This window comes from Phalangium opilio, unplaced genomic scaffold (assembly GCF_054372755.1).
Source record: "Phalangium opilio isolate 3A_F unplaced genomic scaffold, DU_Popi_V2 ptg000043l_1, whole genome shotgun sequence".
Lineage (NCBI taxonomy): Eukaryota > Metazoa > Arthropoda > Arachnida > Opiliones > Phalangiidae > Phalangium > Phalangium opilio.
The window spans coordinates 1222102-1237747 of NW_028324167.1; the positions used below are offsets into that span (position 1 = coordinate 1222102).

Sequence of the window (15646 nt, forward strand, 5' to 3'; positions counted from 1 at the left end):
AGCCTCACCTGACCAAAACTAGCCTCACCTGACCAAAACTAGCCTCACCTGACCAAAACTAGCCTCATATGACCAAAACTAGCCTCATATGACAAAAACTAGCCTCATATGACCAAAACTAGCCTCATATGACCAAAACTAGCCTCACCTGACCAAAACTAGCCTCACCTGACCAAAACTAGCCTCACCTGACCAAAACTAGCCTCACCTGACCAAAACTAGCCTCACCTGACCAAGCCTCACCTGACCAAAACTAGCCTCACCTGACCAAAACAAGCCTCACCTGACCAAAACTAGCCTCACCTGACCAAAACTAGCCTCACCTGACCAAAACTAGCCTCACCTGACCAAAACTAGCCTCATATGACCAAAACTAGCCTCATATGACCAAAACTAGCCTCATATGACAAAAACTAGCCTCATATGACCAAAACTAGCCTCATATGACCAAAACTAGCCTCACCTGACCAAAACTAGCCTCACCTGACCAAAACTAGCCTCACCTGACCAAAACTAGCCTCACCTGACCAAAACTAGCCTCACCTGACCAAAACTAGCCTCACCTGACCTAAGTTAACAGACCTAGTTGAAATGACCTAACCTAAGACTATTTTGGTAAGATAATTAAACATGGATTAATTAATCTCACCTGACCTAGTACAATTAGAGTTCAAATAGCCAAACCTATACCGTCATAAATGACTATCGTTTTTGACATCCCGGTTGTACTGCTATTTAGGGAACTGCTGTAACGGTACGGCGGTTTAACTAGAACCGCTACAAAGGGGAAACTGCGGTTTCGGGAATCCTCTATTTGAGGAACCGATGTTATGAGGTTAGTTCTTATGGGAACTGCTTTTATGAGGGTTTCCCGCTCAATACACTCACGGTAACAACACCCAGTGTTAACTTGGTTAAGTTGGAAAACCTTTGACAGAAATAAAAAAATTTCATTATTGAAGAAACATACTAAGGGAAACGTATCAGTTGCTTGTATTTAATAAACTGAGTGTCGGATATTTTAATGTATGGAAAACTTTCCTCAGTCATTATACCTGTTAGTATCAAGAACCTATATAAAACACGTGGCAAACATCACGATTGAAATCTTTCACCTAACCTATTGCCTGACTTTATGATATATCTAAATACCTTTTTCACAGGAAACGCTAAAGGTTCCAGCATTTGGGGGTATGTGGTTTATATATTCTCGCGTACCCTGGACTAAGATTGTCATCCTGCATGCTTACCTAGAAACACAATTATTTTTATTATTAAAGAAATCATAATTTGCTTGTAAACGCTGTTCATCGTGTATTTTTCCAACTGAAAATTTAAATCCAACTTCTGAAAAAAACATGGATTCAAGTATTAATTTTCAGTCAAAAACCTTTTTTTCTCAGTGGTTATATAACATTTTTACCGAACGATTTTTTAACTTACCTTCTCAAAGGCAAGTGTGCTTCGCAACAGCTTAAACCAAAATGAAGTTTACTTGCTATTCATACAGTTCAGCGCTTTAAAGCCTGTGCGTTTCTTTTTCCCCTGCACTAAATGTGGGCGATTAACGACTTTAGTAGTGCACTCATATTATATTTATAATTATATTTATAATTATATTTATATAATTATAATATTATTATAATTATAATATTATTATAATATTAATATAATTATAATATTTATATAATTATATTTATATTTATAACTATGCCACTAAATTTGTCGAACTATACCCGATGAAGAACATCACAGCCAGAACGTGTGCGATGAAACTCGTCTCCGTGATAGTTCGCTACGGATGTCCGAAAGCCATCGTTTCTCAACTTTGGAAGGACATTCTTAAGATGTTCAAAGTAAAACCACGATACATCACTCCGTATCATCCTCAGAGTAACATCGTGGAACGCACAAACAGAGTTCTGGGCGAAATTATTTCAATGTTCGTTGGTCGAGATCACCGAAGATGGGACGAGAACTTGCCATTTATTCAGTTCGCCATCAACTCGACTACACATACAACAACAGGAAGAACTTCTTTCTACCTAAACATGGGTAGGGAACCGAGATTTCCCTGGGACTTAGACGTGGGTATGCCAGTAGCGGACTTTGTTGAAAGGTCCGCATCGCTCTCAGCTTTAGCGAAGCAACTTGCTTTGTCTAAAGAACTTGCCAAGAAAGCGCAAGCACACCAGAAACGCTACTACGATCAAAGGCGGGAAGGGATTGAATTTCCCGTTGGTGTACTTGTCTGGAAGGAGACGCATCCCTTGTCTCAAGCGGCACGTAACGTCGCCGATAAGTTATGTCCCAAATGAGATGGTCCCTACAAAATCGCAAAGAAGATCGGCCGATTGCGATATCAACTAGAAGACCCAGAAACTGGAGAAGGAAAAAGGATCGAAAATATTGCTCATCTAAAGCTATATTGGCCGAATAAAGATGTCTGCCAACCGGACGGAAGCCAGTTCTCCTCAACGTCCAGTTGTTCATCTTCAAGTTCTACCTCGTCACAGTCCATGCCTATACTTCAGGACGCTGGAATTAGTACTGGTGACGTACGTCGTGAGACTCGACGAGAAAGAAGACAACGACTGTTGAGAGACCAAGAAGCGCAAACTGAGTCGTCTGGAGAAACGTCATCGTCATCCTCATCTTCATCCACGGAAGAATCATCTTATTCCCCGTCGGAAAATATACCAGAGTCCTTTCCAGAAGTCTCTGATCTGCCCGAGGAAACTGAGCGAGACGGATGTGACTTATTCTCAGATCCTCCAGCGGTTTTCCGAGTTAATCGGATACCGCCAGACCTTTCTCCTCCTTCCTATCCTGATAGGAGATCGAGGGAGAAGTCTTTCCCTCCACCCTCTACTCTATCTCAGCCTGACGATTCCAGTTCTTCCTCTGAATCTGAGGAAGGCGAAAATGAATTGTCCAGTCTTATTCCCGAAAATCCTATGAGATTTGTCAATCATTTTCGTAAAGGATGGAAGCGTGAGATAGTACTGAGGAAGAATCCAAAGCCTGGAGGTCCTGAACTGGACATAAAATATCACCCTCCAGCGAATAATCCGCATAAGACTCTTCGGTCTCGCGCAGACGTGGAAGAGTATTTACGCGTGCATGCAATCACAGATGTGACTTCTTGTGATTTGCGTTAAGCAATCTCGCGAGAACCATGGGAGACTGTACGGGACGCTCATTGACAAGTATCTATGCAAGGGAATTCAGCATAGGAAACGCCGTTTGCCGTCGAATCCTCGGTGAGGCCCAAGACTACTCCACCGCACATGGTCCCTGATGAAAGGTACACTGCGAGACGTACAAGGCCCGCCGAAGACACAGGCCAAATCAAGATGGCGCCGAATCTGCGCTGCCTGACAAACACGGGTTCAACTCGCCTTGCAGCAGACGACTTTTCTTTGGGGGGGGGATATAACCGTCCACACCAAGCACCTCCTTCCCGGGGAAAAACCGCGTCGTCTGCTTTGTTCATTTTTCATTTTTTACATTTATTTGTGTATAATGTTAAATTGTCCCGAAGTGGCGCCTTAAGCGCCACTGCTGTCAAACTTGTTAAGAAACGTTTTCGCGGGAATTAAAACCCCCGTCTCCGTCTGTAACGGGGGTCAGTTGGCAGTTCTTTTGTAATCGCGCTCCAGTTCGGACGTGTTTTGTTTTGGTTGTCAGAATAAATTCAAGTTATTATTAGTAAATCACACTGCGTCTTTCTTCTACAATGGATTACCTGGTAAATATTGCTATTCATGGACAATAAGTCCTTTAAACGGGAACCTGGGAACTTCTTAGTTTTTCTTGTTTTAATTTAAGTTCTTTGCGAGCCGTGAAATTAGGCCCCCTTTCCTACATTTAAATTTTACGGTTACAATTTACAACATCTTTGATGTTATTTTTTTAACATTTGGAATTTTATCAGTCGCATCGTTGGGTTTACATGAATAACTAGTACCAAGGAGTGATTTAGACACCCTTATTTTTTTCGTGACAGTTGTTATTACACCCAAGTTTTGACAGCTTCTGACGCCACCAGCTAGTGCTAGTATTTCAGATATGAACTACTCCTTTTCCTTTTCAATTGATTCTTCCATTGAGGTTTCTGATAACATTTTTAACTAGAAATTGTTTGTCAGGGTGATTTTGTTCTATGTCATTATGTGTTGTGTCACATTCTTATACGGTCTCGTCTGTGTGTGTTTGTGTGTCTGTCTGTGTGTCTGTCTGTCTGTTGTTACACCCACGTGACCGCGTTCGCAGTTTGCGTATCGGAGCAAACGTGTTCGCCATCTCCGAACTGCTTTCACAGTCACGGAAATGGCTCCTCTACTTGAGCTCTCACACCACCATCTTCTGGTCTTTGTCCATCCCACACGGACACCAGTCTGTTCTTACTGGCTTCTAATCACCACCATTTTCTGTTCTTTGTCAATCCCACATTGACACCAGTCTACACTTACACTGGCTTCTAACACCACCATCCACTGGTCTTCCGTCTATGCTACATAGACACCAATCTGTATCATTCACTGAGAAAAATATGTTCAGTGAAAAAAACAGAAAACTTCTGGCAGCACGTGATGCCAGAAAATATCAGTAAAAATAACAGCAACTACGGTTTTCTCGATTTTCAGAACGGTTCTGTAAAAATTATAGGTTATTCGTTTTTCTCCAAAACAGAAGTTTTTATGTCAATTTTACAAGTTAAAACTGTAACCATATTCTGTAGTTTTTACAGAAATAACTATGAATGCAACAGTTTTGATCTGTATTGAAAATCTGTAATTCTTACAGAAAAACTGTTTTGATCTGAAATAATGGTCTGTGGTTTTTACAGAAATAACTGTGTAGATCGGTTTTGAAAATCTGCATTATTTACAGATATAACTGTTTTTATGTGGAATTAAGTACTGTGGTTTTTACAGAAATAACTGTATAGATCTGCTTTCAAAATCTGTAAAATTCTCAGAAATAACTGTTCTGATCTAAAACTAATGTCTGTGGTTTTTTCAGAAATAACAGTATATGTCAGCTTTTAAAATGTGTAATAATTACAGCAACCCGTGTAAAGTCCATCGTTTTATTGGTGTTAAAAATCTGATGATTTTACAGAAACATTTGTATATTACTTTTTTGGGGTGCGTTCAATATCAGTACTTAAAACAGATGATATGATATATTTAACAGAATTATTCAGTGTTGAACCTGTAAATTTCACAGAAATGTCAGATCAAAATCACTGTTTTGCACGTTAACTCAATTTGCATCATTCAATGCAAGATTAATGTCTCCAATATTTGCAGAAACATTGTTTTTATTACTTGTAGGGCTATAAAATTCAAAAATTTTATCTAAGAACATTACACCCAAAGAATTAAAGACATACCGATTGTAGCCTGATTATATCCTGTGATGTGGGAACTTATTCATTGATCCGAAAATTTCGGTAAAAGTCATTTTTGAAAACGAGTTCGCTCTGATAACGATTCATTATTTTATAAATTAAAAAAAAAGGTTTTTTAATATATGCAAAATTTTAATAAAAGTAAAGGCCAAACCTTTAAAAATTACAATGGCTTTAAAATCCTTCAAAGCCAGCCAAACTCGAAAATATTTTTTAATCAAAAACATAATTTTTGGACTTACACCCTTTGCGATTTTCTGGGTTAATCTTCGCGGTGCATCTAAAGGAAAAATAATTAAATGATTAATATTAAATTAACAACAGCTTTTAACTACAAACTTTGAGTGCCAAAAAAGAGAAATCTTGCAGAAAAACAGGTTTTCAATGTGAGATTTTTGGTTTTCTACCTTTTTAAAAACTATATTAACATGGATTTCAATACACAATAAGGGGAAAATATGAGAAAGACGATTTTATACCTTTGGATTAATTCCTTATCTGTGCTCGCTTTTTCTGGATACTCGATATTTAAAACGAAATACAATCCAAAGAACGGTAAAATTCTCGTTGTTAGGTGTAATCATTCACGACATTTTGAAGACGGACAAAAAATTTTGGTTTCAGCTTCCTAGACTTTCACTTGACCTGTTCTGACTATTTCATTCTCCCTTTAAGGGCCAATGTAAGGCAATAATGGCTGATATTTTTTAAGCGGCATTTGAATTTCCGTAAAAAGTAAAGAAAAACCTATCTGGCCAAGGGGTTGCAATATTAGGGTCTATTTTAATATAAACAATGCAAATATGTATAACTTACTTGTTTAGTTGGCACTCGTTATGACGCAATAATCAAGGTGGTATTTCTATATTAATCATAGTCTGTAAACAAACATAAACATAAATTTGCGTTTTGGTTCTATAATAAATTCAATATATAAATGATCTAGGCTTTATCTCCTTATTTTTAAAGAAAAACTGTTTAATTAACTCCAAAGATAAGTAACCGATTTATGGATTTTCAATTGTCTTCTATTAAAAATAAACAGCAAAATTCACCTTTTATAACTAGATCATTTATCATACAGAATGCTGAAATGTATTTAACTTACTTGTTCAAATTGTGGAATCTCACTTAATGGGCGCTGGTAAACGAGGTAATATAATACTCAGTAAGTCGCGTTTCATTTCTAGCTCTAAGAACCACACCTGCATTACCCGCGTGGAGACCGTAGATATCGAACCTGTCCAAAAAAACCCGAACTCGACCGGGCACAATGGAATCTTTGTAGCCCAGAGGGAAGTGACAAAAAAGGGTTAAAGTCTCTCTCTTGACCCAGCGGAGCCTCCTAGTTTTTTCCAAAGAATTTCCCCCTCCTGGGGTTGCGGTTATTTTCCATTCTAAAGGTGGGGGCCGGTGAACTCTCTCTCGAATCCACGTGCACTCGTTTTTTAGCATTATTAAGTTCTTACATTTTATCTCGCGGCATCAAGTGGGCTAATATAAATATTTACTAATTTGTAGAATATTTACTAAATCTTATAGAAAATGCACTCTAAATATAAACATCTCATGAACCAAAAATGTATAGTCTAGTCCCCTACACGATGAGTTAAAAAATTAAATTGACTAAAAATGATGCATTTTTCACCTGTTACTTCAATTATATGCATTGATTTGCATCTCGTCGAAACTTTGGGTTTAGACTATATATTTAAAAGCTATACCCGTTCACAAAGCTATATTTATTACACATAAACCGACAAGGTGGAATTTGAAGATTTGCAACTCGAAAATTATATATTAGTTAAACCATAAATGATAGGAGCTATTTTAAAATTAGGTCTAGTATTTTTACTGTCAAACAGAGGTCGATTATTTTTGAGTTCACCATTGGTTAAAGAAGTGGGAGCAATTAAAAATTACAGAAAATAGTCTGTCAAAATTAATGTAGAAATTATATGGGTTTACCTGTAATTTTCCCAAAATAGATACCGTAAAATTTGGGGGAAAAAGTGAATGAAACATTAAAGAATCAAATCTTTTAGTTTTTGCAGTTTTGAACATTATTAAAGGTTTCCGGTAACACACGTATCTGAAAATTATACATAGAACATACTTTGCTTGTTTAATCGCCAATAAACTGTAGTTTTTACAGTTTGCTAGTAACGTTAACAAAGTAATGGTAGCACAATATCTGTAAAATTTACAAACGGCATCTGTTTTACCAATCAAATACGCAAATCTGTCATATTCACAATTTCGGACTAAAACTAACAGATAATACCATGAAGGTACAGAAAATATCTGCAATACCTACAAAACAGTCATTCTGTGTAATTTTTTTGCAAAATTTACAGAATGCATCTGTTTTACCAATCAAATAAGTAAAGCTGTATTTTTCACAGATACTTCTATAAAATATTTTTTGTAAAATATACAGAAAATGCCTGCAATGCCTATCGAGCAGTCACCCTGTAAAACATTTCTGTGGAATTCACCGATCAAAACTGAGGATCCAAAATTACAGAAACGAATGTGTAATTTTTACAGTTAGAATTAGAAATACCAGTTCAATCAGTGAAATATACAGATGTTTTCCGTAAAATAGTAGAAACGATTTTACTGTGTTTCTATTTCTGCAGAAAAACTCCGTTAATATTTTTTACATTTCAATACTGTAAAATACTTCTGTTCAAACTACAGAAATTTCTCTCAGTGTTGGCTTCTACTCCATTATCATCGTTTGGTTTTAGGATATACGCGGCGATCAGCTAGGGTTACGAGAAACGTCTAGCCTCCCTAAGGTGGGATCGCCACCAAAGGTTTTCGCAATTGCGCTTTTTCCTTACTATTATAATGGAATCGAATCGTATATATACCCCAAAATTTGAAGAAAGCGGGCAAGAGGGGTACCCTTCACTTTAAACGTCAATATTAGCAAAGTTTGAGATGATAATAGGTATAACTTTATTTTAAACGATTTAACTATTATTAACGTTAATAATTGATGATTAATATAATTAAAAATAATTATATTTATTTAAATATTAAAGATAAACCTCTCGTACAAAGAGAGATTATCACTGCCTCCTGTATCAACCAAGGCCCGTGCATGCGAGATATTTCCTTCATTGCCTCCTATATCTACCAAGGCCCGTGCATGCGATATATTTCCTTCATATCACCCTTCTAGGTGACAACTACTATTGAGGACAAAATACTTGGGTAAATATTGCTGAAAAATATTTTGCGAAAATGAAATTTTGGTGAAAAAAAAGTAAGATAAGAATTTTTTAAAATAATTGATGTTTTATAATGATGTCTTCAAAAGTGAAAATTTTAATATCTGTTACTTCAGGCAGTTCATTTTCAAACCTTATCTTTTACACTTTCCAGTCTTTGTCTACAATGACAGTTTTTATTAATATCTGTCACTTCAGTCTTCATATTAATTAAAATTGTTTAGAAAATATGGGAGAAAAAGTCTTAGGGCGTTGCGCGTCCATCGGTAATTACCAGTCGTAGGTAATCTAGCTTAATTACCGGTCGTCGGTAATCTAGCTTAATTTCCAGTCGTCGTTAATCTAGCTTAATTACCGGTCGTCGGTAATCTAGCTTAATTACCGGTCGTCGGTAATCTAGCTTAATTACCGGTCGTCGGTAATCTAGCTTAATTACCGGTCGTCGGTAATCTAGCTTAATTACCGGTCGTCGGTAATCTAGCTTAATTACCGGTCGTCGGTAATCTAGCTTAATTACCGGTCGTCGGTAATCTAGCTTAATTACCGGTCGTCGGTAATCTAGCTTAATTACCGGTCGTCGTTAATCTAGCTTAATTACCGGTCGTCGGTAATCTAGCTTAATTACCGGTCGTCGGTAATCTAGCTTAATTACCGGTCGTCGGTAATCTAGCTTAATTACCGGTCGTCGGTAATCTAGCTTAATTACCGGTCGTCGGTAATCTAGCTTAATTACCGGTCGTCGGTAATCTAGCTTAATTACCGGTCGTCGGTAATCTAGCTTAATTACCGGTCGTCGGTAATCTAGCTTAATTACCGGTCGTCGGTAATCTAGCTTAATTACCGGTCGTCGGTAATCTAGCTTAATTACCGGTCGTCGGTAATCTAGCTTAATTACCGGTCGTCGGTAATCTAGCTTAATTACCGGTCATCGTTAATCTAGCTTAATTACCGGTCGTCGGTAATCTAGCTTAATTACCGGTCGTCGGTAATCTAGCTTAATTACCGGTCGTCGGTAATCTAGCTTAATTACCGGTCGTCGCTAATCTAGCTTAATTACCGGTCGTCGGTAATCTAGCTTAATTACCGGTCGTCGGTAATTTAGCTTAATTACCGGTCGTCGGTAATCTAGCTTAATTACCGGTCGTCGGTAATTTAGCTTAATTACCGGTCGTCGGTAATCTAGCTTAATTACCGGTCGTCGGTAATCTAGCTTAATTACCGGTCGTCGGTAATCTAGCTTAATTACCGGTCGTCGGTAATCTGGTTTAATTACCGGTCGTCGGTAATCTGGTTTAATTACCAGTCGTCGGTAATCTAGTTTAATTACCCTTAATTGGTAATCTAGATTAATTACCCTTAATTGGTAATCTAGATTAATTACCCTTAATTGGTAATCTAGATTAGTTGCCCTTAATTGGTAATCTAGATTAGTTACCCTTAATTGGTAATCTAGATTAGTTACCCTTAATTGGTAATCTAGATTAATTACCCTTAATTGATAATCTACATTAATTACCCTTAATTGATAATCTAGATTAATTACCCTTAATTGGTAATTTAATTAGTAACCCTTAATTGGTAATTTAATTAGTAACCCTTAATTGGTAATTTAATTAGTAACCCTTAATTGGTAATTTAATTAGTAACCCTTAATTGGTAATCTAGTTTAATAACCTCTAATTGGTAGTCTAGTTTAATTAACTCTAATTGATAATTTATTTTAAGAACGTTTAATTGGTAAAGTACTTTAATTATTTAAATTCGTAATCTAGTTTATTTATCTTTAATTGGGAGTCTAGTTTATTTATCTTTTATTGGTAATCCAGAATAATTTTTAGGGAAAAGTTAAAATGTCCATTAAGCTAGTTTGAATTTGACTATATCCGCGACAATTTAGACCCGTGTGTTTTGATGGCGTCGCTGTAGCGGCCGCGTCAACGTCACTGCAGCAATATTAAAGCCGTCTTATCTCACTATCGATAGGCCATTCCAACCAAAAGGCATTAAGAAGGAACAATCGGATTATTATGAGGCAACTATACGTTAAAAAAGGCCAACATTGGTCTCGCTGATATTTCCTAATAAAACAGTGTATAAATGCTAAAATATCGCAGATTGGGGTATTTTTAAAATTTTAAATTAAACATACTTAAAATTAGTTTTTCTCAAAAACCTTAAAAATGGTCCTAGAAAAAGGTTTAAATTTTGATATAAAACCGTTCCCAAACGTAACAAACGAATATTTCATGTCAAAAAGGTGGCCACAAAATGGCTAAATTTGAAAAAAACTCCATGTTATTTCTATGGGAAGATTTAACTTTTTCACCAAAAACACTGACAAATTTATGCAAATGAAAACCACCCTTAGCAACTTTATTTTTTATAAAATAAACTAAAGAGTGGATCTTTTTGAAATTTTAACCACATATTGAGGGCCCGAATTGTAGTTCTGTGGAATTTTTTCAAAGCAGTTAATACGATACAAAAAAAGTTATAACCAATCAAAAAACCATCCTTATACATTGAAGTCGGTATGAGGTCTTATCTAAGAGAGCTATCGCTCTCATAGAATTAGAATATTACTAAGCCGATAATAAGACTTCCAATATATGTATATATCTCTGTCACTATGACCCGCCTCCTCTTTCATACCCCTCTCCCGCCGGGAAGTGGGTCCGGGACTTTGACGCGCGCCCAGATTACTCTGTTCTCCATTCCTATTTCTATAATTAAATCTTACCTGCTTGCGTTAAGTGATTTAGGAAAACAAGTACGCTATACATTCAACGAAAAAGCATTTTCGCTGTTGTTAGTATTTGGTCCAAATTTGATTTAATCTCGAAGTTTGCATGTCTTTAATATAATATAGCCGTACATACATATTCAACTTGAAATGTTACTCGGTGTACTAGAAAAAAGCGTATTTATTGGTTAATCTTGAGGTTTCGCAAGTTTGGGAAAGTAGCGTACTTGAAAAATACGTAATTTTCCTTCTATTTCTTTTTCGAGTCTGAAACAATTCAACATGATCACAAAGTCAAACGGCGGGCTAAGTGTGGTTGTGCTGTGTCTATATAGTTAACCAATTTCGAGATATTTCAAAATTTAAAAACAGAAAACAGGGTGGGACTAATTTTTTACAAGCGCTTGCTGGGGTACAAGTGATCCAAATGAACCTTCGGAAGTCTGAACCAATGTCCCATGCTTTGTAGGTATGTCTGACATGAAGGGTACAATAAGAAAAGAGTCTCTGTGCAGCGGATAATTACGTATTGGTGTGAGGCAGCTGCTGTAATTGGTAACCTAGACACGCGCAGTGTGTTGTTTTAAACTTTTTTGCTTGTATCTTCTTAGATGGAAACATGATTTTCAAATGCAATGTTAATTCTTCATATGCCCGAATGAAATAGAAAAAAAAGTCTTAGCCTATCATATGCATGGAAATGGAACCACGAAGGTAGCAAGACGTATCATTATATTAGGCATGATCATCTTGTTGTATTTCCCCCCAGAGGTTTTCCATTAAATGGCACAAATGATTTACACCATGATCTTTTGTTATCTCCAACAGGGGAGTGGTTATATTATCCCTTACCCAAGACGTGCGTTGGATTCTTTTCACTTTAAAGGCTTGAAATACATGAGTTTTACCCTGTGCGTAGCATACAAACCCCATATCCCGTACTCGAGTATTACAGAATGCTATTGCCAATGACTTAGGAATGCCATATTATATTTCATTGAACAACGTCACCGGGAAAGTCAGGCTTAATGGTTAGTAATTCGGAAAACGCAGCCGAACCATTCTAGCCCCCCTGTAAAATTTCAAAGTTAGCCTCCTCAAAATAATGCGTAAACCCTACCAAAATATTGCTCGTAGCCCCCTAAAATTCTGTAGCAATATAGTGTATAAAATTATGATGATAAGTCCGTTAAGTTTCATCTTTGTAGAGATGAATTTCAATATCAAACAGTAGTGGTGACTAAAAGCAAACGAAAACTAAACTTACGACGAATGAAAGTCTTCCATCCACAATTGTCTCATAGTCAATAACTCGGCTCCGTACTCTTTATCAATAAAAGTTTGTATATTTTTAAAAGACGAATAATTTCACGTTGAGACAAATTTTTGATAGTTATAATGAACCAATTATGCAAAATTTTGTTATTAATTTCCTATAACAACTTTCAAATTCTTTGCCCAGATTAAGACCCAAATTTCAAACCCTAGCAACGTTACTGCATAACCATTTAACCTGACTAAAGCTAGAAATAAATGGCTGCTTGCGAAGCAAAAACAATAATTTGACAAGCTTAGTACGGAACGTAAATCAATGTTGAAGGGGGAAAATGTGGCTACCCTTATCTTTCTATTATTGTGTTTTAACATTCAAATGTTTTCTCAGTGTTTACTTCCATAAACAGTAGAAAGCCATTACGCGCGCTTCGCCAGACCCTTTTGTGAATTTTTTAATGAAGTTTAGGACTATAGTTTGTAGTGATGCCGCGAATATTGATTTTGCCGAATACCGAATACCGAATATTCGGCCATGCTCTCGGCCGAAGCACCGAATATTCGGCCACCGAATATTCGGGCGTAAGATATGTGCAACTCGCGCGAAACCGGTTATGAGCTGTAACCCGTTCCGCGAAATACGTACATCCCCCGCACGGACGGCAATGGAACAGGTCTCAACATGGAAGAAGAAGGGTATGGAATGGTGAGGTGAATAGGCAGACGGCTATGCGAAATGTAGGGTCACGTGGGAAAACTCTCCTCTCCTCTCGGCACTAGCTGTAACGCGAATACTGCTCTGCGCAATATTGGCGCGCAAGCAGAGAGAGGGATACACTGTTTAGATCCGCTCTCTACCGCCTCTGCTACAGCGCGCCTGCGCGGAAGCTTTCAACGTTGGTGATAAACTCGGGAAGGAGGGAATGAAAAGGGGGAAGTTACGATTTTTCAACGCGCTCTCTTTAACACTATAGGACCCGTCTATAGCGTCTTTAGGTTTTTTGGTTCATTTGCGAGTAGATCGTGTCACTATATGCTTTTTTATATTCATCACAACTAACCACTGGTGGATTATAAATATTAAAGTAAAAATTGTTATTGAAATAAATAATTTTTGAGTAATTTTTCCGTTTTTTTCCTTCATGATTGGAGATTCGGAATTCGGCCGAATATTACGAAATATTCGGCCGAATACCGAATACGAAAAAAATGGCCGAATAGGCCGAATACCGAATAGTAACCGAATATTCGTGGCATCACTAATAGTTTGTGGTTCTTCTATATCAGCTCAGCGCTATGCATTAATGGATTTATTACCAAACCTGTAACCACTATTTCGTGTTCTCCCCCTCGAATATCGATATAACAAAAGAGATTTTTTCTATTAATGTTGGAACAGTTTCTGAAATCAGAATAACTATAATACACAGCTTACAATAAACCTAACCAAACCTAACATAACAGTAATGTTTTGGAAAAGGCATATTATTTGAGAAGTCAATGAAGCTAAACATAAATATTTTGGAAAAGGCGTAGCATAGTTAAATCTATATCTATATAAATCAAAGTCCTGACTGACTGACTGACTGACTGACAGACTGACTGACTGATAATCAACGCCCGGCCCAAACCGCTTGCCCTAGAAGGCTGAAAATTTGCAGGAACGTTACTCATAAGTAGTAGGCGCGTACTTAGAAAGATTTTTCCAATCCGCCGCCATCATAAAAAATGGCGACCAGAAATGTAAAAAAATCTTCTCTATGCAACAGAGTCCGCGCGTTTCAAACGATTTCGAAAATATTTAGTACACTGGTTTCCTTTGACCTATAGGCGGGTTGAATGGTCTTTCGGGTTCGATTTGTTGCCATATTTTTAAATGGCGGCCAAAAACTCAAAACCCTTCTTTATAGAATAATGTCCACGTGAAAAATAATAAAAAATGTCCCGACGGGCTGACGGGCAACGCCGAGTGCCCTCGCCCCTATAGGGTGCTACAAAAATATCAGTCATCAGTAAAATCTACCCATTCTTTATACACGCGAGCGACGCCGCGGGTAACAGCTAGTGATTTATAAAATATTATTAACCTAACTTAACCAAACTAAGCCTAACATAACATAACATAACAGTAATGTTTTGGAAAAGGCGTATTATTTGAGAAGTCAATGAAGCTAAACATCAAAAATTTTGGAAAAGGCGTACCATAGTTAAATGATTTATAAAATTTTACTAACCTAACTTAACCAAACCTAACCTAACATAACAGTAATGTTTTGGAAAAGGCATATTATTTGAGAAGTCAATGAAGCTAAACATGAATATTTTGGAAAAGGCGTACCATAGTTAAATGATTTATAAAATATTACTAACCTAACTTAATCAACCCAAACCTAACCTAACATAAAAGTAATGTTTTGGAAAAGGCATATTATTTGAGAAGTCAATGAAGCTAAACATCAATATTTTGGAAAAGGCGTACCATAGTTAAATGATTTATAAAATATTACTAACCTAACCCATAACCTATCAATAAACCAATTACAGCCAAACCTAACCTATACTGACTTTAAAAATGTTATAAAATATTCCAACTCAATTGAAACCCGCCGTTGGGCTAGATTTTGAAATTCTAGCCAAACATTTTCTGTCGAATGTGATTCTGTCCAATGAGATTCGGTTGAATGGGAACCCCCCCCCCCAAAAAAAACCTTCAAACAATCATTGTCAACAGGACTTTATAGGGAGAACTATAAGAAAAATCTGTTTAAAACTTTGAACATGAATTCTAGCAAAGACGAAAATATCGCCACTGTTCAAGTAGTTCCGGTATAAACTGATTTTTATGTGGTATCCTAGTGCTAGCTAAATGAACACCTTTATTTTTAAAGTTAATGCAAGACACGATACCAATATACAACGACTAGGCTGAACGAGTTTTGTTTCTGCTAAGAAGCTGCAACAAAACGCAAG

General features: G+C 36.9%; 1 long non-coding RNA gene across 2 annotated transcripts; it reads right to left on the reverse strand.

Annotated features, from left to right (window-relative positions):
* Positions 1 to 5743: 5743 nt before the first annotated feature.
* On the reverse strand, positions 5744 to 6955 carry LOC149677285 (uncharacterized). 2 transcript variants are annotated; one of them, XR_016366359.1, is made up of 3 exons: positions 6528 to 6955; positions 6236 to 6297; positions 5744 to 6170 (listed from the first exon to the last, which is right to left on the reverse strand). It is a non-coding gene; the product is annotated as an uncharacterized LOC149677285 (long non-coding RNA). The 2 variants fall into 2 exon arrangements; XR_016366360.1 differs by having other exon boundaries at positions 5744 to 6166; positions 6528 to 6950.
* Positions 6956 to 15646: the final 8691 nt, after the last annotated feature.